The following is a 23,738-nucleotide window of genomic DNA, read 5'->3' as shown; positions in this document are numbered from 1 at the left end:
GATGACCATAGCCTGGTGTTAGCCAGATAAATCTACCCCATAACTGAGGAAGCATCCACCCTAATAGTCTAGAGTTTACTTCTTTTTTTTTTCTTTTTACTGAAATTTAGTCCATTGTTCTGACTGAGCTAGAGTAACTTTAAGGGAAAATTCATATTTATGGCCAGGGTGAGATTAAGTATTTTTGAGTGGCCAAGTGAGTGTGTCCCATCTAGTGATATCCATACTAGCCCAGACAGAACTATAATTCTTTCTTCTAAAATAAATGTTCTAAGAGCCATCCAATAAGACCCTTGGAGAGAAGAAATCCACCAAGGTAAACCAGAGGTACTGGATGCAGGCAATTGACCACAAACCCAACAATTTGATCGATTTCTAAAATTTGCATAAGATAGTACCCATGTCAGAAAAATATCTGATTCATGTGCAAGAGTCCAAGGAACCAGAAGGAAAATGTTATGAACAGTCATATGGGTCAGGTCCAGCATCTTGGGTCAGTGGTCTGCTTCTGATGTAATCTCCTATTCATCCTGGCATTGGTGTATCCTAATTATCAGAGCATCGCTTTAAGGCAAGTTTGAGGTCAGCAGTTCTCTACAGATATCAGTCTGGTGTAGGAGCCCTTTGTAGGTGGGAAATATGAAACCAAGAGTCATTTCCCTTCAGTTTTGCTGTGCATGAGCTAGTTAAAAGAACCTGATAAGGGTCCTTCCATCTAGGTTGGAGGGAGTCCTTTAAATGATGTCTTCTATATACATAATCTCATGGTTGAAAGTCATGGGATATCTGATCTTCATCTGAGGATCAGTTCAGTTCAGTTCAGTCACTCAGTCGTGTCTGACTCTGTGACCCCATGAATCACAGCATGCCAGGCATCCCTGTCCATCACAAACTCCCGGAGTTTACTCAGACTCATGTCCATCGAGTTGGTGATGCTATCAAGCCATCTCATCCTCTGTCATCCCCTTCTCCTCCTGCCCCCAATCCCTCCCAGCATCAGGGTCTTTTCCAATGAATCAACTCTGCATGAGGTGGCCAAAGTATTGGAGTTTTAGCTTCAGCATCAGCCCTTCCAATGCACACCCAGGACTGCTCTCCTTTAGGAAGGACTGGTTGGATCTCCTTGCAGTCCAAGGAATTCTCGAGAGTCTTCTCCAACACCACAGTTCAAAAGCATCAATTCTTCAGTGCTCAGCTTTCTTCTCAGTCCACCTCTCACATCCATACGTGACCACTGGAAAAACCATAGCCTTGACTAGATGGACCTTTGTTGGCAAAGTAATGTGTCTGCTTTTTAATATGCTATCTAGGTTGGTCATAACTTTCCTTCCAAGGTGTAAGGGTCTTTCAATTTCATGGCTGCAATCACCATCTGCAGTGATTTTGGAGCCCCCCAAAATAAACTCTGACACAGTGTCCATTGTTTCCCCATCTATTTCCCATGAAGTGATGGGACTGGATGCCATGATCTTAGTTTTCTGAATGTTGAGATTTAAGCCAACTTTTTCACTCTCCTCTTTCACTTTCATCAAGAGGCTTTTTAGTTCCTCTTAACTTTCTGCCATAAGGGTGGTGTCAACTGCATATCTGAGGTTATTGGTATTTCTCCCGGCAATCTTGATTCCAGCTTGTGTTTCTTCCAGCCCAGCGTTTCTCATGATGTACTCTGCATATAAATTAAATAAGCAGGGTGACAATATACAGCCTTGACTTACTCCTTTCCCAATTTGGAACCAGTCTCCTGTTCCATGTTTGATTCTAACTGTTGCTTCTTGACCAGCATACAGATTTCTCAGGAGGCAGGTCAGTTGGTCTGATAGTCACATCTCTTGAAGAAATTTCTACAGTTTGTTGTGATCCACACAGTCAAAGTCATTGGCATAGTCAATAAAGCAGAGGTAGATGTTTTTACTGGAATCCTCTCAATTTATCAATGATCCAAAAGATGTTGGCAATTTGATCTCTGGCTCCCCTGCCTTTAAAAATCGAACTTGAACATCTAGAAGTTAAAAGTTCACATATTGTTGAAGCCTGGCTTGGCGAATTTTGAGCATTACTTTGTTAGCATGTGAGATGAGTGCAATTGTGTGGTAATTTGAACATTTTTTGGCATTGCTTTTCTTTGGGATTGGAATGAAAACTGAGCTTTTCCAGTCCTGTAACCACTGCTGAGTTTTCCAAATTTGCTGGCATATTGAGTGCAGCACTTTCACAGCATCATCTTTTAGGATTTGAAATAACTCAACTGGAATTCCATCACCTCCACTAGCGTTGTTTGTAGTGATGCTTCCTAAGGCCTACTTGACTTCACATTCCAGGATGTCTGGCTCTAGGTTAGTGATCACAGCATCGTGATTAACTGGGTATGAAGATCTTTTTTTGTTCCATCCTTCTGTGTATTCTTGCCACCTCTTCTTAATATCTTCTGCTTCTGTTAGGTCCATACCATTTTCGTCCTTTATTGTGCCCATCTTTGCATGAAATATTCCCTTGCTATCTCTAATTCTCTTGAAGAGATCTCTAGTCTTTCCCATTCTATTGTTTTCCTCTATTTCTTTGCACTGATCACTGAGGAAGGCTTTCTTATCTCTCCTTGCTATTCTTTGGAACTCTGAATTCAAATGTGTATATCTTTCCTTTTCTCTTTGGCTTTCACCTCTCTTTTCACAGCTATTTTTAAGGCCTCCTCAGACAGCCATTTTGCTTTTTTCATTTCTTTTTCTTGGGCATGCTTTTGATTGCAGCCTCATGTACAGTGTTACATATTTCTTCAGGCACTCTGTTTATCAGATATAATCCCTTGAATCTATTTGTCACTTTCAGTGTATAATCAAAAGGGATTTGAGCTAGGTCATACCTGAATGGTCTAGTGGTTTTCCCTTTCTTCAATTTAATTCTGAATTTGGCAATAAGGAGTTCATGATCTGAGCCACAGTTAGGTCTGGGATTTGTTTTTGCTGACTGTATAGAGCGTCTCCATCTTTGGCTGCAAAGAATATAGCCAATCTGATTTCACTATTGACCACCTGGTGATGTCTATGTGTAGATTCTTCTCTTCTGTTGATGGAAGAGGTTGTTTGCTCTGACCAGTGCATTCTGTTGGCAAAACTCTGTTAGCCTTTGAACTGCTTTATTTCGTACTCCAAGGCCAAATTTGCCTGTTATTCCAGGTATCTCTTGACTTGCTACTTTTGCATTCCAGTCCCCTATAATGAAGAGGACATTTTTGGGGGTGTTAGTTCCCAAAGGTCTTGTAGTTCTTCATAGAACCATTCAACCCCTGGCTCAGGAAGATCTGCTGGAGGAGGGATAGGATACCCACTCCAGTATTCTTGGGCTTCCCTGGTGGCTCAGCTGGTAAAGAATCTGCCTGCAGTGTGGGAGACCTGAGTTCAATCCCTGGGTTGGGTAGACCCCCTAGAGAAGGGAATGGTTACCCACTCCAGTTTTCTGGCCTGGAGAATTCCACTGACCAGTCCATGGGGTCACAAAGAGTTGGACACGACTGAGCGACTTTCACTGCAGTATTAAATGAGATTCATCTGAAGTTTTCCTTTATTGTTTACCATAAGAGTAAATGTGGCAGATAGCTATCTCTCACATCCTCCCAGCTCCTGAGGGCTAACTGGGGAGGAAGTAGCTAATGGCTTCCAAGTTGCTGGCCTTGAGTCAGCTGGGTTCAGAAATTTACATTTGGAAAAGGCTTATCTACTAGTAGAGTTGACAAGGTCCCTCTAGTCAAAGCTGTGGTTTTTCCAGTAGTCTTGTATAGATGTGAGAGTTGGACCATAAAGAAAGCTGAGCACCAAAGAATTGGTGCTTTTGAACTGTGGTGTTGGAGAAGACTCTTGAGAGTACTATGGTCTGCAAGGAGAGCCAACCAGTCCATCCTAAAGGAAATCAGTCCTGAATATCCATTGGAAGGACTGATGCTGAAGCTGAAACTCCAATACTTTGGCCACCTGATGGAAGCATTGACTCATTAGAAAAGACCCTGATGCTGGGAAAGATTGAAGGTAGCAGGAGAAGGGGATGACAGAGGATGAGATGGTTGGATGGCATCACTGACTCAATAGGCATGAGTTTGAGTAAACTCCGGGAGTTGGTGATGGACAGGGAGGCCTGACGTGCTGCAGTCCATGGTGTTGCCAAGAGTTGGACATGACTCAGAGACTCAACTGAACTGAACTAGTAGAGCATAAAGCAGAAAATGTTTCATTTCACAATAAATAATTGTTTACTTTTCTAATGTAAAATGAAAACTTCTGGCATATTTTTATACTTCTCCTACTAAATATCACATAGTGATGGTGAGAAACCACAGATTTTAGCTCTAGATGACAATTGCTCTTTAAATAAAATATTTCTTTTACTTCAGTGTATTTCCATTGGTTGTGTTTTATATTCATGAGATCAGTAATTAATATATTATGCTAAATATTTTCATTCATAACATATTTTGTTATAGTTTGATATCAAATTTTCTTTTATAAACTGTCATTTTTCTTATTTGTTATTGTTTATTCTGGTTGTTTTTGTCTATTTCTGTACTGGTACACACTTTAATTCCTGAGTTTTTCCATTGTTTTGTGCAGTAAGCCTGGTGCCTCATATTATTATTTTTCTGATCTTTGTCAGATATCCCTTGATTACTTTTTCCATGTGTAGTTTGAAATCATCTCATTAAATTGCTACTCTCCCCCCAATAAAACCTAAAGCTTTTATTTGTATCACATTAAATTCATTAGTTAACATAGAATCAATATATTATTTAACAGTATTATTTGACTGTTCATTTGTTATTCTGTTTTATTTGGGAATATTTAAGTAGCATTAGTACTATGGCTCATTTTTGAAAAATATATGCCCAGGTAATTTATTTTTGTTGTTCATTATTAGCTATTTTATAGGAAGTTTCACTTTTGTACTAAATTTCTGTATTCCTTTTTGTGTGTATCAGCAGAATAGTAGTTAGTTCTTTCCTGAATGACACCATTGCCTTTCTCTTGAATCTATTTTAAGCCATTGTTATTATTAATTCTTTTTTTTTTCTTTTTACCACCAGTCATTCAGTCAAATGAAGATCCTTGGCACTGGAGTGAGAATAATGTGTGCTGTCTCTGGTGTCTGGCCACTTCTCATAGTCTTTAGTAATTTGTTTAATTACCCCATTTCTCTTTCTGCATCTGTTTCATCACCAGTCATCAAATTTCTAGTCTAAGTTAGATCTGTCCATGGGTCTTTTGGACACTTTTTCCAGTAAATTCATGTGGGATTTTTCTTTCACGCAGTAAATCACATGTCCTGCCTTCAAATCAGTCTATCCTGCAGTGTAGTTTACAGATACTTCTTAAAACATCTGTCTATTTTATCTCATCCTTCTAGAATCAATTTCTACTCATTAGTATATTTCTTCCATAAAATCATTTGGGATAACAAATGAACAGATTAATCTTTCAATTCAAACCACAGTCTCCACTTATCATGCCTGTTTATTTTTTAATTCTTTTAAAGAGAATAGATTAGACAGCTTTATTAGACTCAAACATAGAGTGTAGAATTTATATAAGAGATGAAAGTATACTGTAACTTCACATTAATTCAGTGTTTAGTATTCATGCCAGATTATGAGAATATGGACATTACTTCTCCATAAGTTGGAACAGATTGTTCCATAAGCCTCTAGATCCACTATTTTTTTAAGATAGTTTTTGTGATATCCTTTTCGCATAGCTTTTGTGACAAATGGATGTCATCAATTTATGTCATCAGTGACATAATGAGACAATCATAATTTTTTCCAGATACAATTTGAAGTGAAACTGGCATTTAAGCAACATCATGACACTACAAAAAATTTTCATAATTTTAACAAACTTTCTGAAGAAAAAATAGTTAAGGTTATATTTCATTGAAATGAGTATTTTACATGAATTTCTCTACAAGTTCATAAAATAGGAAGAACTACATCTCCATTTTATTTGGGGGGAAATTAAAACAAAGATAGGTTAAACTACTAATACAAATCACACAGCTAACTGTTGAAAGAGCCAACATTTAAAGTTACACTTTCTAACATATTGATAATGTGATAATTAGGCAGGCCAACCAGAGCCTCTTTTTGCCACAAACTAATATTTTCTGTTTTTGAAAGATAGAATATCTTAGCAAGGGAATGTACAGGGGCTCAGAATCAGATAGAATAAGTATACTGACATTTCTATCTGGTGCTTTTAAAGTTGTGATTTCTGTTGTGTGCAAGAGACTGTCACAGTCCTGCAAGATTCTCAGAAAACCTTCCTGTATTCTTTCGGTATTTCTGACAGGGTTTCTAATGCTAACTTCTTATACTTTGGGATTTAAGAAATGAACTAATCTGATAAGCATTTGTAATAATGTGTCTAATTATTTAGCTAACCACTGTCTTACAATAAGTTCTATTCAGCTCTTCAGTATATGCCATGGTTTCTTGAACAAAACATTAATTTTGTTATGTGTAGCATAATATGTTTAGATTTAAATTTATGTGTTTTAATTAGATTTAAGTAATATGTTTAGATATTTCTGGTCAACAACTTTGTTGGTGATTTTTGTTTGTTTGTTTGTTTCCTATCAGAGAACTTGCTATTCTCTGATGGACAGAGAATATTGGACAGAGAATATTCTTGGTGATGGACAGGGTGGCTTGGCTTGCTGCAGTCCATGGGGTCACAAAGAGTCAGACACGACTGAGCGACTGAACTGAACTGAAACATAATATTACAGATTTAATCTTTTTTAATAATTGTATTTAAGCTTTTTAGTTGGTATTTTAAACTATAAAAATATAGCAGATCAGAGAAACTTGCTATTTAAAAGAATTGGTTTTCTGTGTCTAAGACCAAGATACTATTCAAGTTTGACAACATTGAGATCTGCATCCTGGAAGCAAGGTGATTATGCTGATTAGAAATCAGCCTTGTCTTAGTAATAAAATGAGTTGGCTCTTATTCTCATTTTTTTATCCTCCAGTTGAGACCCAAATCATCCTTATTAGGAGAGTTTTATGGTCTAATTTTTTAAATAGAGTAAAACCTGACATAAATCAATGGAAAATCGAACATTTTAATGTTTAATGTTTAATGTTCGCCTAAACTTTAAGGGACTTACTCTAGATTTATTTAACCAAACAGTTTTCTTGAAATACTGATGAATGACAAGTAATTACTTACTCAATGTAGTGCTTGTCAATCAACTGGAAAAACAATCACTAAATCTCACATCACAGTTTTCAGCAAAGTCCCAAGCAACCCACAAGGGATAAAGTTAAATATTTCAAAGACCCCTATTCAGTATATCTGTTAAGTATATTTTTTCTGACTTTGTTCATTGATTTCTTTGACTTACTTTACATACAATGCCAAATTAGGTTTCCTAAAATAGAGTGAATGATCCTACTTATTGCCACTGTATTTCAGGAAATTTGCCTACTGACATGTTAATTCTGCTTGCTAAACTGGAAAGAATTCCAGTCATGGCATACAAAGACCTAGGCTTTGCTTTGTTACCTCTTGCTGAGTGAATCATCTATCATAAGATTAAAAAGAGGTTTAAAATACCAACTAAAAAGCTTAAATACAATAATTAACAAAGATTAAATCAATAATATTATGTTTCATTTCAGTTCAGTTCGGTCGTTCAGTCGTATCTGACTCTTTGTGACCCCATGGACTGCGACACTCCAAGCCTCCCTGTACATCACCAACTCCCGGAGTCTACCCAAACTCATGTCCATTGAGTCGGTGATGCCATCCAACCATCTCATCCTCTGTCGTCCCCTTCACCTACTGCCCTCAATCTTTCCCAGCATCAGGGTCTATTCAAATGAGTCAACTCTTCACATCAGTGGCCAAAGTTGTAGTTTCAGCTTCGACATCAGTCTTTCCAACGAACACCCAGGACTGATCTCCTTTAGGATGGACTGGTTGAATCTCTGTGCAGTACAAGGGACTCTCAAAAGTCTTCTCCAACACCACAGTTCAAAAGCATCAATTCTTCAGCTCTCAGCTTTCTTTATAATCCAATTCTCACATCCATACATGACCACTGGAAAAACCACAGCCTGGACTAGATGGACCTTTGCTGACAAAGTGACGTCCCTGCATTTTAATATGCTATCTAGGTTGGTCATAACTTTCCTTACGAGGAGTAAGCGTCTTTTAATTTCATGGCTGCAGTCACCATCTGCAGTGATTTTGGAGCCCAAAAAAATAAAGTCTGACACAGTGTCCACTGTTTCCGCATCTATTTCCCATGAAGTGATGGGGCCGGATGCAGTGATCTTAGTTTTCTGAATGTTGAGATTTAAGCTGACTTTTTCACTCTTCTCTTTCACTTTCATCAAGAGGCTCTTTAGTTCATCTTCAATTTCTGCCCTGAGGGTGGTGTCATCTGCATATCTGAGGTTATTGATATTTCTCCCGGCAATTGTGATTCCAGCTTGTGCTTCTTCCAGCCCAGCTTTTCTCAGGATGTATTCTGCATATAAATTAAATAAGCAGGGTGACAATATACAGCCTTGACGTATTCCTTTTCCTATTTGGAACCAGTGTGTTGTTCCATGTCCAGTTCTAACTCTTGCTTCCTGACCTGCATACAGGTTTCTCAAGAGGCAGGTCAGGTGGTCTGGTATTCCCATCTCTTTAAGAATTTTCCACAGGTTGTGGTGATCCATACAATCAAAGGCTTTGGAATAGTCAATAAAGCAGAAATAGATGTTTCTCTGGAACTCCCTTGCTTTTTCGATCATATACTGGATGTTGGCAATTTGATCTCTGGTTCCTCTGCCTTTTCTAAAACCAGCTTGAACATCTGGAAGTTCATGGTTCACATATTGCTGAAGCTTGCCTTGGAGAATTTTGAGCATTACCTTACTAGCGTGTGAGATGAGTGCAATTGTGTGGTAGTTTGAGCATTCTTTGGGATTGCCTTTCTTTGGGATCAGAATGAAAACTGAGCTTTTCCAGTCCTGTAACCACTGCTGAATTTTCCAAATTTGCTGGCATATTGAGTGCAGCACTTTCACAGCATCATCTTTTAGGATTTGAAATAACTCAACTGGAATTCCATCACCTCCACTAGCTTTGTTTGTAGTGATGCTTCCTAAGGCCTACTTGACTTCACATTCCAGGATGTCTGGCTCTAGGTTAGTGATCACAGCATCGTGATTAACTGGGTATGAAGATCTTTTTTTGTACCATCCTTCTGTGTATTCTTGCCACCTCTTCTTAATATTTTCTGCTTCTGTTAGGTCCATACCATTTCTGTCCTTTGCTGCGCCCATCTTTGCATGAAATGTTCCCTTGGTATCTCTAATTTTCTTGAAGAGATCTCTAGTCTTTCCCATTCTATTGATTTACTCTATTTCTTTTCATTGATTGCTTGGAAAGACTTTCTTATCTCTCCTTGGTATTCTTTGGAACTCTGCATTCAAAAGGGAATAGCTTTCCTTTCCTCCTTTGCTTTTTTCTTCTCTTTTCACAGCTATTTGTAAGGCCTCCTCAGATAGCCATTTTGCTTTTTTGCATTTCTTTTCCACGGGGATGCTCTTGATCTCTGTCTCCTGTACAATGTCACGAACCTCCATCCACAGTTCATCAGGCACTCTGTCTATCAGATCTAGTCCCTTAAATCTGTTTCTCATTTCTACTGTATAGTCATACGGGATTTGATTTAGGTCATACCTGAATGGTCTAGTGGTTTTCTCCACTTTCTTCATCTTGTGTCTGAATTTGGCAAAAAGAATTCATGATGCAAGCCACCGTCAGCTCCCAGTCTTGTTTTTGCTGATGGTATAGAGCTTCTCCATCTTTGGCTGCAAAGAATATAATCAATCTGATTTCGGTGTTGGCCATCTTGTGATGTCCATGTGTAGAGGTTTGTCTTGTGTGTTGGAAGAGAGTGTTTGCTATGACCAGTTTGTTCTCTTGGCAAAACTCTATTAGCCCATACCCTGCATCATTCTGTACTCCAAGGCCAAATTTGCCTGTTACTCCCGGTGTTTCTTGACTTCCTACTTTTACATTCCAGTCCCCTATAATGAAAAGGACATTCCAGTTCTATGTTTACATGTATATATATGGATGATGATAAATTCTTTCAATCTTGTCTGACTCCTCCACCCCTATGGACTGTAGCCTGAGAAACTCCTATGTCCATGGGGTTCTCCAGACAAGAATACTGGAATGGGTTGCCATGCCCTTGTCCAAGGGATCTTACTGACCCAGGAATCGAACTTGCATCTTTTATGTCTCCTGCATTGGCAGGCAGGTACTTTACTGCTAGGGTCATCTGGGAAGCCCATATTTATGGATATCTTCATACATTTACAAGAATTGAAAATTTAGGAAATTTGGCACTACACAGGTGAAAGAAAATTGGTGAAATTTTTTAGATTACTTTTATAATATGAATCACATTTTAAAAATTGTATCCATTGGCCTCAGTATTCACCATCAGAATTTGATCTAAAGGAAAAGTTTAGGTAAAAGAATAACACCCAAACTTGTTCAAAATAATTAAATTTATGGAAAGTTGATGTTCATTATTAAGGAATTCATTAATTATATCATTTTACAACTCCTTGATAAAACATTTCAAAGACAATCCAGTTGTTGACTAAAAAATATAGTTACAACTCGAAGTTAGAGAGTTATTTTATTTAGTTGGAATATTTAGGACTCTGAGCCTGAAAGACGGCAGGCATCTCAGTAGCTCTGGGAAAACTGTTCCAATGAGGGAGGGGAAGTCAGGCTATATACAAGTTTGCAACAAAGGGAGCAGGCAGTCTAAACATCAAAGATCAGGTATCAAGCAATTTAGCATTCTGTGCATGGGAAGATGGAAGCCTCTGGGCTCAGCAAAATCATTCCTTTCATATGCACCTCAGCTCTCTGGGGCCAATCATGTTTCCTTGTTCCCCTTGCTTCTTTCACTCCCCCAGCTTCTCAGCAACCACCCTGGGGTGGTGGCAGCACGTGCTGGATCACAGTTTGGGGCGCTCTCACTCACATTAGAAATCGCTGGTGGCTGTGACATTTCTTATTTATTAGTGGCAGGAGATATTTTCATATCACAAAGTGAATACATAAAAGAGTGAAACGCTAAAAACAAAGAGCTTTAAATTCTCTATATAGAATAATTTCATATATATAAATATTATCTGAGAAGAATAATTCTCTGAGCAGAATGAGTCCAGGTAATTTTATATTCTCCTACATGCAGCTTCTATGTTTTTAATGTTCTTGAACCATATAAATATCAAGAAAACATTGATTTATTATAATATAGTATTAATAACAGGTAATAATAGCTGACATTTTTTGAACACTTGTGATGTGCCAGACATTCTTCTGAGTGCTTTGCATGTTTCAACTGTAAGGTATAGTTCGAGTCGAGGCAAAAATGTAAGGTATAGTTCCACAAGAAAGGAATACGACCTCAACGGAGACAGGTTACCTTTATTCAGGCAAGGAGGGGCGACAGTTGGTCTAACGACCAGGCTGAGTGCCCGCAGGATCAGGGAGGATTCACAGTTAAGGGGAGGTTTTGTGCAAGCAATATGAGATGTTAGTGAGGCGGATGAACAGGGGTGGGGGGATCCTGGGCTGGGGGCGGAGGGTCCCAGGCTGATGCATCTGCCCGGAGTTTCGGGGTAGGACTTAAAGTTCAGTTTTGTCATCCCCCAAGTCAGGTGGTTCAGCAAGGGTCCATGAAGTTGTTTTCTTTTTCCAGGCCCAAGGCCTTTGAGGTCTTTATCTTCGTTTCTAGGCCTGAGGACTCCTTCATTAACCTTACATGTTTTACATGTTTTAACTTAGTATGAATAAGCTTGTTGATACTGCTATGCATGTGAAATAATTTTACTCCTTTGGGTCTCTCACTGTAGAGAGAGTCTTCCTAAATGAACTTTGGTAATTATGGACTGTAGCCTGACAGGTTCTTTAGTTCATGGAATTGTTCAGGCAAGAATACTGGAATGGGTTGCCGTGCCCTCCTCCGGGGATCTTTTGGACCCAGGGATCAGACCAGAGTCTCCTGCATTGCAGGCAGATTCTTTACCGCTGAGCCACCAGGAAAGCCCTTGTTAATTATAACTGACTCTAAATCAGTTTTGGAGACAACTGACTGGAAGGGAACAGAAAGAATGTGCCTCGAAAAGGACTGAGAGGGGGTCAGAAGTGTCAGTTGAGTCAACTGATTTCATGTGTGGTAAGAGGATAAAGTCATGCATGTTGCAGCTAATGTTTTAACTGGAAACAATCAAGTACTTAAGAAATATCCTGTTTCAATGTCACTGGGGCCTGGGGCTTCTTATGTTTATTTGAAAATCTGGACTTAAATCATGAAAGTTCTTTTGACAATGAAAGCCGTGAGAGAGCAATCTGGCTCGGCAGGTTTATTTTCAAGAAGCCCCCCTTGATGAGCCTGGGTAGACTTCTGAATAAAAATGCTTTTGTTAAAAGAGATAGATTTCTGTACCTTGATAGTTTTAAAAGAATGAATAAATCTTTGAAGTACTCTGAAGCTAGAAGACACTTAGGGACATAGCAGGAGGATGGGAAAGCAGTCTGTGAAGCTCTTCTATGGATTCCTTCCTCACAATTTGAATGAAGATAGTATTTTGCTTTCTAAATAAAGTTCTAAGACACAATTCCAAGAGATATGTTAAATAAGTTGCTATTGTCTGTGCATCAAGAATCTAATTGACTTGACTTGGTTTGCGGTAGATGAAATAGTGGGATGCCTAGCATATCATAAAACCACCATATTAAGTAAATTTCCTATCTTCTTAATTCATAGTGTAGTATAAGAGGAGTCTTTTTTTTTTTTTTTTTTCAATCACCTTGGTCCTGATAATCCAAGTATAAGTCATTTATATTGACTGTTCCCCTTGCCATCACCCTCCAGTTGCCTGACTATTGATTCGGTCATTAGCACCTTTTCCAGAGGGATTACCAAAAAGAGAGAGAGAGAGAGATTGAAACCAAATCTAGAAGTAAATATTTTCCTGTGTTGGTTGATTATGAACAAAGCAATTTATATGTTGAATGCTGATTAAATCATTTCAATTGGCATAGGCCTTTCCTACTTTTAGAATTGAAAGTCAGATCTCCTGAGAGTCCTCTTAGTTTCAGAAAAAGTGGGACTTTTGGTCTTCCTATTTGTATAATCTGTATAAATACCTCAACACAGGTATAGTTATGTGGTGAGGCCTTCCTTGACAAACTGTAATATCATCTCACAAGTCTGGAAAATATTAACCTGATGGCTGACTTTAAATTTCTGAGTAAATTTCGTATCAAACAGAAAGAAAGCAATCTGTCTTATCAGCAGAGGACTCAGTGGGGGAGGCACAGTGAGTTCAAATAATAAAGGCCATTCAGACCCTCCCAATCTGCCTACCACCCACTGTCCTCAAGTTTCAAGGCCCAGATAGGAAACTTTATATTATTTCTCGGGAGAATTGTATAAAAGATATTACAATTGAGAATTAGATCCCAAGTTCCTGCCTAACTTTGGCATTCTTTGAGGAGATTAGGAAAAGGAAAGTAAAATGGAAGCATTCTCTTCCTTTGAACTTAAACTGACTACTTTTGGGAGATGGCACTTTCCTCATTTTTCATTCATTCAATGATATTCAGTTTCATTATGATCTGGCAAAGGAGATGAAATCATGATCAAATTCAATTTTAGATCCTGTAAGTTCGATTGAGATGATGCTATTACCTATGATTCTGGATTTATTTAAGATTGTTTCCATGGCAGACTCTTCACTGTAGTTAATTGGGACTGTATCTTTCTTTTTACAGTACTGTCTTTATGGAATACCTTGCCCATCATTCTCAGAAGGTATCATCCCTTGCTTTACAGAAACATCCAACAAGAAATCCCATATTGGTTGTACTTTTTTATCTGTACATACTTATCACTTTACCTTATCTTCTCAGCCTTTCTTCCCATTTTAGAAGATAAAGTGATTATTCTCTTTCAAGCTGTCATCTCTTTTTAAACCCCTTTCAAATACTTAAGAAAACTGAACAAAGTTTGTTCTAATTTTCTTCTATTCAACGTATCTCTGCCTTTAGAACATTTGTCTTTGCCTTCAATATGTTCAGCTTTCTTCATATAGAAAAAAGTGGGTGGGAGGGTAGTTCTATTTGTCCTGACCACCTATATTTCTTTCTACTTCTTTTACTAAAACATATGTATGAACGAACAGTTTACTCTTTAAGAAATAAAAAGTCATTAAAGATAAGTTTATTGTATCTTCTGTTTCCTCTTTCCTCTCCAAGGCCTTCAATATCTGTCCCTAGAGTTCTCTTTGTAAGAAAAATACCTGATACATTCATAGATAAATTCTATTCAAGTTTCTTGTCCAAATATGTGAAAGATATTCTTCTTTCCTTAGGTATTTGGAGATACGTGTTGTATGATGGGAAAGGAGGAAGATGAAGGGAGGAAGAGGTCTAGAAAACTTGTACCATGACTGAAGGCAAGGCTTTAGAAGACTCCATTTCTGAAGACTTGTGTTGCTTAAAAACAAGCACTATGATAGCCTTGTTTTTCTTTAAGAATATTCTCATGACTTCTCAAGTCCCTATAGGTGAAACAATAAAAAAGTTTATGGGATACATTTCTAGCCATGCAATGAATATATCTATACTTTATCTTGCCTCTAGACAAGTGTTAAAACCTCTTTGTTTTTCTACTTTTTAAATTATATTTTGGATTGGATAGCTAAGCTTTACTTAAATGTTCAAATGTATTCTTCAGGTTTTCTAATACTCTTACCAAATTCTTTCATAAAATTGAACATTTGTTAAATCACTGATTTCAGTTAAATGTTAGAAGAGACCAATATAAAATTAATCTATGCTCAATTGGTCTTATTCTTTGGATATATTCTTTGAAAAATAGAAAATATCTTAAGGTAAGATATAACTTTACATCCACAATAGCTTGATGACAGCTGGATTTGTTAACGTCTCTAGTTCTACTCAATAATGTTAGGGAGACAGAAATGAAAAAATAAAATCAAATGTTGAGTAAGGAGAAGGGGAGGAGGAAAAGCCAACCATTTTGCGACATTCTTTCATAATGATATGTCAAATCTTGACTGAATAATAAATAAAATAATTGTTGAAAATAAAGCATACTTTATGATATTTAAAATTATGAAACAACATGTGGTAATGAAGTATTTGGGAGTGGAAGTATCTAAGATTATTTTTTGTTTACGTCATTGGTCATTATCACTTGAAAAATCTTATTTTCTATCACAGATTATTGTGCTAAATATTATTGTCCTTTATTGGTACTGTAGTTTCTGTCTACATTCAAGAATACAGGAAGACCAGGCTTCCCCTCACTTAGAGTTTGGCATGGACATGAGACCTGATCTGATCAATCAAATATGGATAGAAGTGACCTGTTGAATTGAGCATTTAATGATGCTCCATTCTTCATTTTCACTTCTCCTTGCTGTTTTGACTACCAACAATCTAGATAACGTTGCCTCTTTTAGCCTGAATCATAAAGTCAGAAAGACATAGGGCAGAAAACCTCATTGATACACATGGAAATGTACCATGCCTAAAAGTAAACTTTTCATTTGTTTAAGCTACTGATATTTGGGGTTTATTTGTTGCTAAGCCAAAACCCTCTCTATCTTCACTGATACATCATAGGAAGATCGTGATTGAGCTGAAACTGGAATAAATATTGCAGATATCTATCACATAGGATCACTTCCAAGAATTTCTGTTCACATTATTTTGGGAGAAAGGGTATGCACATTTTTGCTGTGTAATGGGTAGTTATATTAAGTTTGGTGAAAGAATACAATTGTTTGTATATAGTGTTTAGATATTGAAGTGAAGGTACAGAATTTCTGTGGGTGTTGAGTAAGCAAGGTAGTACACAGAGCTGCGTTATCAATTATAAATATTGCATTAATGTAATTTTAACATGCAATATTTTCTGGAAACCTGAACCTACATTTTCTAGTATCCTTTTATATTTATGGGTCCATATGAGGGATTATCAGCAAAGCCCATCCCTGTAAAATTTTGAAAGTGTGAAAGAAGGTAAAGCAGTTATTTTCTAGTAAGATTTCCTGATGAAAACACAGGAACACACCAAGTTTCTGGCAATTTCCAGCTGAGATTGGTAGCAGTGGTACTGCTTGGCATTTTCAAGTTTCACTGTGGCTACTGAATGAGCACCTGTGAATCACCTGTGCACAGCTGTGGCATCTTAGAGTTTCTCAAACTACTCTACACCTAATTAGAGTTTTTAAATACATGATTTAAAATGTGGTGCATCTGTGAAGAGAAATTTTAAAATCCACTGTCTTAATGGGAGATTCAAACATCAATCTCTTAATAATAGAGGAGATATTATAAAAAGTTAATAAGATGACAGGAATTTTACATCACAGGCTTATCTTTAGTTAGATGTAGAATCCAGTTCTACTCTGACCATAAATATATCAAGTCAAATACTAGTATCAACAATATAAGTGTACTCATACACTTGGGAAAAGGTTGTCTTTATAAAATTAATCAAATATCACATACAATGGTCAAAGACAAACATATAATTTTGAAGTCAAGAGTAAGACAAACAAGTCCATTATTAGGATTTCTTAACATCATATTTATATGTGTTCGTGGTTTTAGTCCTAAAAATTTCTCTTCTTGGCCTTTTTTGTGATATTCATATTCTATTGAAGTTTATATTAAGTAATATGACCCTTCATACAGTTCTTGACATCTTATTGATAGACCCCATTCCACATCATTACCTTCTTCCTTTTCTTTCTTTCTTATATATGTATAAACTCCACAGTATAGATTAGATTTTATTAGGCAGCAGTGAAAAATAGAATATTTAGATTTTCTAAGGTTAAGTAGCCCTCCTCTTGGATATACCTTTTAGCTCCTGAATATCTTTTAAAAATGTATTATTTTTATTGTTTTATTCTTATGAAATATTTCAGAGACACAAAATGTATAAAAAGTAGCATGTCTACTAATGACCTGGAGAGAAAAAAAAAAAAGCATTAGTAAGCAGTTAAAGACCTTAATGTGTCCCTTTCCAGTTCCCATCTTCCTATATCACCCTGAATTTCTTGTTTAAATGCGTTTGCTGACACTGATTCTACACATGTATTTCTAAGTAATGTATGACATTGTTTCAGGTGTTTTTAGTTTTACACTTTTGAAACCACACTGAAATATGCTCTGTGTCATCTTTGGACAATGTCTCTTTTAATTAATAAAGCTTGGATTGATTCATTTTTACTTCTTTCCAAATTGCCATTGTTTGAAAATAGTATAATTTATTTAACCATTCTCCTGTGAATAGACATTAGTTTCAAGCACTTTCCTTTTCATTTTTTGTGCCCTTTTCTTTCTTTATAATTGTTATCCCTACCTGTATTTCCTAAATTATTAAAATCCTTATCATATTTTGTTATGTTATGTCCTAGTTGTGTTTCCTATAAGCTAAATTAACACTCTCTTAAAATTTCAACTTTTTCATGTTGTCTATAAATTGTAATTCTTTTTAGCTGACCACACATTTTTACAAATTAATACAGCTCTCCTCCTTTATTTTTATTTTTTATCTTTTAGAAAATATATTTATTCTTACATTATAAAATATACATAAAATTAAATTTACCTTTTTAACCTTTCCTTTAATTGGAGTATGGTTGATTTGCAATGTTGTGTTAATTTCAGTTGTACAGCAAAGTGATTCAGTTATATATATATATATATATATATATATATGTGTGTGTGTATATATATTCAGATTCTTTTGCAAAATATTGATATAGTTCCCTGTGCTATACAGTAGGTTCTTGTTGATCATGTATATATAGTGTGAATATGTTAATCCCAAACTCCTAATTTATTCCCAGACCCATTCCCCTTTGGGCTTCCTGGTGGCTCAGCTGGTAAAGAATCTGCCTGCAATGTGGGAGACCTGGGTTCAATCCCTGGGTTGGGACGATCCCTGGAGAAGGGAACAGCTACCCACTCCAGTATTCTGGCCTGGAGAATTCCATGGACTGTATAGTCCACTGGGGACTATATAGGCCACTGTATAGTCTATGAGGTTGCAAAGAGTTGGACACAGCTGAATGACTTTCACTATCTTTCCATTCCTTTCTGGTAACCATGCTTCCCTGATAGCTCAGTTAGTAAAGAATCTGCCTGCAATGCAGGAGACCCCAGTTTGATTCCTGGTTTGGGAAGATCCCCTGGAAAAGGGAACAGCTACCCACTCCAGTATTCTGGCCTGGAGAATTTCATGAACAGTATAGTCCATGGGGTTGCAGAGTGGGACACAATTGAGCAACTTTCACTTTCACTTTGGTAACCATAAGTTTCTGTCTGTGAATCTATTTTGTATGTAAGTTCATTTGTATCTTTTCTTTCTAAGTTTCACATATAAGTGATGTCATATGATATTTGTCATTTTCTGCCTGGCTTACTTCACTTAATCTCTAGGTCCATCCATGTTACTACAAAGAGCATTACTTCCTTCTTTGTTACATCTAAGTAATACTCCATTAAATATGTGTACCATATTTTCTTTAACCGTTCATCTATTGATGGACATTTAGATTGCTTCCAACTGGTACAGCCACTATACAGAACAGTGTGGAGATTCCTTTAAAAAGTTAAAAATAGAGCTACCATATCATCCTGCAATCCCACTCCTGGGCATATATTTGGAGAAAACTGTAATTCAGAAAGGTACATGCTCCCCAATGTTCACTGAAGCACCATTCATTGCTCTCCTCCTTTAAATTCCCCATCAATGGTACTCTAGGGATCTATTTTTTTAGAAGCTAAGCATCCTATGGGCAATGAAAGGAATTTTTTTCTAGTCATCTCTTCAAAGATAAATACTACATCTTGGTTTTCAGATCCCACTTCTATAATTCCTTTTGTTCTTTCTTCATTTGTGGTATCTACTTGACTTTACCAGATCAGTAATGTATTAAAAGATATTTTTAACAGTGTTTAAAATTTTCATGGATTTATAGCCAAATTTGGAGTCATTTTGATTTATCACAATCTCTATGTTGTCCAAAAATCTAAAAAGCATATTTTATTATTTGTCTGATTCTATCCCAAGTTTTTTCTCAAACTACATAAATACAATTTGGATTAGAACTTAAATATATTATCTTTCCATCATTTCATTGTAATTAAGTATGATTACAAGTTCTATTTTTTTTAATTTCATGAATATCATAATTTTACTCAACCTTAGGCTTACACACAATTTAGCAAAGTAAATTTCTTTCCAAAAAACTAAACAATAATGTGTGAATATCATAGAAAATTTAGACTATATAAGTTAAAAATTATATGCAGATTTTTCATTCTCCTTTCCTATTTACAGTTAAAATAGGATTTTACTTTAAAGTTATTCTGCTGCTATCTAATTTTTTTTTTAATTCAACAATTAATTATGAATTACCTCCTATGTCAGTTGACCTAACTTTGCACCATCTTTGCTAATGGATGCCTAGGAGTATTCGTGTATACTTATATTAAAATTGAGAATTAAGAGTTCAAGGCACAATATAAATCATGTCTTTATTTAGTCTCATAACAATTTTCTGATAAAGATACTACTTTTAGTACCATTTTAAAGGGTCAGAAACTGAGTGGTTAATGAAATTTCAGAGACCTGAAATGAAACAGGTTCTCTGATTTCAAATACCACTTTCCTAACTATTATTATCCTGTGCAGAGTCTATCAACATCCATGTAACTAATCACCTGTTCTTTAATATTTGTTTATATGCTTCATATTTTTCTCTTTTGAACAGCTATGCTAAATATTCTTACCTACAAATGTAAACCACCTTTGTAAATGTGCCTATTGTCTTAGTATAAATTCTTAGAAGGTGGAATGTTGAATTAAATGGCAAATTTTACTGCTTTGAATGCATCTTTACAAGTTACAATCCATAAAATTTTTACTAATATACACAATTGCTTCAGCAATGTTCATGCCAATGTGAATTATCATCAGCTTTTTTTCTTTGCTAATTAGCATTGCATTGTCAAATCCAGAATTTATGAAATGTGCTTTCATTTAGAATTATTTTATTATTGTTTAGGTTGGCCATTTATTAATTGTTCAATTGAAATTTGTAAATTTTTTCTTATTATAGAGGGATCAAGTGCACAGAAAGCTGTTTAAGAAAAGAAATAAATAGTTTGCCTCTATGACGGACCATAAAGCATGTTTTGGCAAAATCTATAGTTGTTCTACCTGGAAACTAAAAAGAGAAAAAAGCTATATATCTCTGCTAACATCACAGCTTTCATGGAAGTGTTAGGAATGGAAACAAGTCTTCATAAAGCCAATTCAGAACACTTTTTACTATCCTACAGCTCCTTGGCTTTTCATGCCAATTGATGCTGATTAGATTTTAGTAACTAGAAAGTTTATAATTGAAAAATATTGAGACAATAGTGATTTATTTTAACCTTCTGTGAAACCATTCTGAAAGTTTTAAGAGTTTTTTCTTAAGTAGAATATCTTATAATATATTTGGAGAGATGAATTAAACTAGATGTCAACTGTGAACCATAAGCTTTTAATAATTAAATGTTTCCTTTGTCACTAGGGACAGAAAAAATACACTCTTTAAATCAGGAGAATGATTATTTTTCCTGACAAGACTTCACTGTGCTTGATTGAGATTTTAGAAGGCATATATATGAGTTGGCAGTTTGCATTTGCTGTGTTTTCCCCTAGGTGATATCTAAAATCGTTCATGAGTTTTAGTTTTAATGAGAACAGAACCTATTAACCCTAAAAATACTCTTTTTGCTCAAAGGAATACTCCACTTAGAAAACCAATATAAAAATATGTCTCATCATGAAATGAAAATTCAGCTTTTAAATAAGGTATAAGAGTTTTTAATTTAAGGTGTAATAGAAATAGCAGAATTCTGTATCATTATTCATGGTTAAAAATTGCATTTGCCTTGGCCTTTAAAGAGGGCTTCCCTTGTGGCTCAGCTGGTAAAGAATCTGCCTGCAATGTGGGAAACCTGGGTTTGATCCCTGGGTTGGGAAGATCCCCTGGAAAAGGGAAAGGCTACCCACTCCAGTATTCTGGCCTGGAGAATTCCATGGACTGTATAGTCCATGGTATTGTAAAGAATCAGACATGACTGAGTGACTTTCACTTTCACTTTTATGGGCTTCCCTGGTGGCTCAGATGGTAAAGTGTCTGCCTGCAATAAGGGAGACCCAGGTTTGATCCCTGGGTTGGGAAGATCCCCTGGAGAAGGCAATGGCACCCCACTTCAGTACTCTTGCCTGGAAAATCCCATGGACGGAGGAGCCTGGTAGGCTACAGTCCCTGGCGTTGCAAAGAGTCGGACACAACTGAGCAACTTTACCTACTTACTACTTTAAAGAGAGAGAAAATGGTTCAATTTATTTTTTGTATTAATTTACATGAGTTAATATTTCTCAGATCTTTGAATTTAGGGGCTGTACAAAATATTCAGAGAAGTAACTTCATTCAAGACTATGGACTTAAGAAGCAAGGTAGGCATCCTTTACATATGCAACACACTATTACAGAAAATGTGGGCAGGGCTACTTCCCTGGCAGTCCAGTGGTTAAGACTCTCTCTTTCTAATGCAGGGTGCATGGGTTCATTCCCTGGTTAGGAAACTAAAATCTCTCATGCCACAAAGCCAAAAAAGAAACAAAGTGTGGGCAGGGAGCATTTTCCCCTCATCTGTAGACAACACAATCATAGCATATTGACAACTGCAGAATATAGCACTAATCTTCAGCACCTCTTTCCCTAAAAGCTCAGTATTGCTACTAAAGGGGAAGAGGTCCTCTGTGAGCCTTAGGAGTGTTAAGGAGTCACCTCTGTAAAAATTTGAAGACAGGGAAAATAGAGTGCTCATGATTGTACTTAGTTGCTCAGTCATGTCCAACTCTTTGTGATCCCATGAACTGTAGCTCTAAAGGTTCCTCTGTCCATGGGATTTTTTTCCCAGGAAAAAATACTAGAGTGGGTTATCATTTCCTCCTCCAGGAGATCTTCCCAACCTAGGGCTCAGACCTGCAGCTTCTACAGCTCCTGCTTTGCAGGCAGATTCTTTACCACTGAGCCATAGAGAAAGTGCAAATGTTAGAGTGAAAAAAAAAAAAAAATGAAAGTTGAATAGGAGAAAAATAATGAATAATTAGGACCTATTGAGTTACTATTGGAGAAGGAAATGGCAACCCACTCCAGTGTTCTTGCCTGGAGAATCCCAGGGACGGGGGAGCCTGGTGGGCTGCCGTCTATGGGGCCGCACAAGAGTCGGACACGATTGATGTGACTTAGCAGCACTGAGTTACTTATTATTATACATATGTCTCATGAATTTCCTCATTTAAATCACACAGCAAGTCTTTAATATGTAATTTCTATTTCTATTCTGGAGAAGGAAGTGGCAACCCACTCCAGTATTCTTGCCTGGAAAATCTCTTGGATGGAGGAACCTGGTAGGCTACAGTCCATGGGGTTGCAATGAGTTGGACACGACTGAGCAACTTCACTTTCCTATTATGGGTATGAATAAGATACAAAAAGTGAGGAGTTATGTCCAAGGTTCCAGGTCACATGTATGGCGTACCTGGGCAATGAGGCTCCAGAGTAAGCAAGTAAGTGCTCTTAACACAGTGGTGCTCTTTGGCCTCTGGTGGGATCAAACGGCAGCCCCACATGATGTCCATAAGGATACCATACCAGTTAAGTGTCTTTCTAAGCCCAAATTGGGCTTCCGTGATAGCTCAGTTGGTAAAGAATCTACAGGCGATGCAGGAGACCCCAGTTTGATTCCTAGGTTGGGAAGATCTACTGGAGAAGTGATAGGCTACCCACTCAAGTATTCTTGGGCTTCCCTTGTGGCTCAGCTGGTAAAGAATCCGCCTGCAATGCAGGAGACCTGGGTTCCATCCTTGGGTTGGGAAGATCCCCTGGAGAAGGGAAAGGCTACCCAACCCAGCATTCTGGCCTGGAGAATTCCATGTGGTCACAAAGACTCAGACACAACTGAATGACTTGCACTTTCACTTTCAAGCCCAAATTGGACACCCTTTGGAATTCCTTTGGAGATTCACAAAAAGAATAGAGGTGAAGAAAGGTCATGAAGCCTGGACCTCCATGAATGATTTTAAGCAGAGAAACTTGAGTTACACCTCAGTCTTAGTTTCTTCTTTGCATTTTCCAGATGTTGGTTAAGTTTTACATCCATCCTGTCTACATGCTTATCCTCTTAAGATACCCAATTGGGTAAGACTTCATGAAAGCATTACTGAGATAAATGTCTTCTTGTTTCAAAATTTTAAACTAATAAACCTGAATACAAGAAAATAATGAGTACTTTAGAAAGCCTTTATACACAATGATTTCCTCTGGGTTAGAGTCAAATAAGAAAATTAAAACCTTTCTATTTCTAAACATACTTACAATGCCTAAGGGAATTCCAATCTGCTTTCCATTATATGGTGTTTGTTAAAGTGTATAAATGTATTCAATTTTTTGAACAAATGGAAAGTAAGACAAAGATAAAACTAACTTTAAGGAAATAATGGAGAAAAACTCCAAAAAGAATTAGAGCAATAGAAGCAAATACAGCATT

The sequence above is a fragment of the Dama dama genome, chromosome 11 (genome assembly GCF_033118175.1).
Source record: "Dama dama isolate Ldn47 chromosome 11, ASM3311817v1, whole genome shotgun sequence".
Lineage (NCBI taxonomy): Eukaryota > Metazoa > Chordata > Mammalia > Artiodactyla > Cervidae > Dama > Dama dama.
The sequence above is the reverse complement of the archived record's forward strand: the minus strand, read 5'-3'. Positions refer to the sequence as shown.